The sequence below is a fragment of the Octodon degus genome, unplaced genomic scaffold (genome assembly GCF_000260255.1).
Source record: "Octodon degus isolate 3935 unplaced genomic scaffold, OctDeg1.0 scaffold00348, whole genome shotgun sequence".
NCBI classification, from domain to species: Eukaryota; Metazoa; Chordata; class Mammalia; order Rodentia; family Octodontidae; genus Octodon; species Octodon degus.
Window position 1 is genome coordinate 788,042 of NW_004524924.1, and position 1,866 is coordinate 789,907.

Consider the following 1,866-nt stretch of genomic DNA (forward strand, 5'->3'; position numbering starts at 1 on the left):
ACTGCCGAAGAAATGACGAAATACCATAGCGATGAGTATATCAAATTTCTGTGGTCCATACGACCAGATAACATGTCTGAGTACAGTAAGCAGATGCAGAGATTTAATGTTGGGGAAGATTGTCCGGTGTTTGATGGACTCTTTGAATTTTGTCAGCTCTCCACTGGTGGCTCGGTTGCTGGGGCTGTGAAGTTAAACCGGCAACAAACTGATATAGCTGTTAACTGGGCTGGTGGATTACATCATGCAAAAAAATCAGAAGCATCAGGATTTTGTTACGTTAATGATATTGTGCTTGCCATCCTGGAATTGCTAAAGTATCATCAGAGAGTCCTGTATATTGATATAGATATCCATCATGGTGATGGTGTTGAAGAAGCTTTTTATACAACAGATCGCGTAATGACTGTTTCATTCCATAAGTATGGGGAGTACTTTCCCGGCACAGGAGACTTGAGGGACATTGGTGCTGGAAAAGGCAAATACTATGCTGTCAATTTTCCAATGAGAGATGGTATAGATGATGAGTCTTATGGGCAGATATTTAAGCCTATTATTTCAAAAGTGATGGAGATGTACCAGCCTAGTGCAGTGGTTTTGCAGTGTGGTGCAGACTCTTTATCTGGTGATAGACTTGGGTGCTTCAATCTCACAGTCAAAGGTCATGCTAAATGTGTAGAAGTTGTTAAAACTTTCAACTTGCCATTACTGATGCTTGGGGGAGGTGGCTACACAATCCGTAATGTTGCTCGGTGCTGGACATACGAGACTGCAGTCGCTCTTGACTGTGAGATTCCTAATGAGTTGCCATATAATGATTACTTTGAGTATTTTGGACCAGACTTCAAGCTGCACATTAGTCCTTCAAACATGACAAATCAGAACACTCCAGAATATATGGAAAAGATAAAACAGCGTTTATTTGAAAATTTGCGCATGTTACCTCATGCACCTGGTGTCCAGATGCAAGCTATCCCAGAAGACGCTGTTCATGAGGACAGCGGAGATAAAGATGGAGAGGATCCAGACAAGAGGATTTCTATTCAAGCATCAGACAAGCGGATAGCTTGTGATGAAGAATTCTCAAATTCTGAGGATGAAGAGGAAGGAGGTCATAGAAATGTGGCTGATCATAAAAAAGGAGCAAAGAAAGCTAGAATTGAAGAAGACAAGAAGGAAACGGAAGACAAAAAAACAGATGTAAAGGAAGAAGATAAATCAAAGGACAGTAGTGGTGAAAAAACAGATACCAAAGGAGCCAAATCAGAACAACTCAGCAACCCTTGAATTTGAGTCTTCCCAGTTTTAGAAAATGATTAAAAAGTGAGGAAACGGGACAAAAAGTTTTCCTTTTCTTTTTGAAGACTTCTGGCTTCATTTTATACTACTTCGGCATGGACTGTATTTATTTTCAAAATGGCTTTTATGTTTTGTTTTCCTTGGCAAGTTTTATTGTGAGTTTTTCTAATTATGAAGCAAGTTTCTTTTATCCACCATGCTTTATGTGATAGTATTTAAAATTGATGTGAGTTATTATGTCAAAAACTGATCTATTAAAGTGATTGGCCTCTCTGAGCTGATTTTTCCATCTTTTGTAATTATCTTTAATAAAAAATTGTACTTGGAAAAAAAATACAGTAAAAGACTTACTGAAAATGATATCCCTCAAAACAATTCTTCCTTCCCAAACACTTACTCCCTCTTCCTTTCTCTGCAGGGTCTCTTTCACATCTTAGGACTGTGCCGTCAAAATTCAGGGAATACTGCTGCCCAGCTAATGAAGAGGCAGCTAACGAAACATCCTGCTGTGTCCTCATTTACCTTGTCCACCAGATAGCGCACCCTGGCACTTGGGACTCTGACCCA

At 39.5% G+C, this 1,866-nt stretch overlaps 1 pseudogene; it reads left to right on the forward strand.

Moving 5' to 3' along the window:
* LOC101579161 overlaps positions 1-1,399 on the forward strand; it is a 1,793-nt pseudogene extending 394 nt beyond the window's left edge.
* The last annotated feature ends 467 nt before the right edge of the window (positions 1,400-1,866 follow it).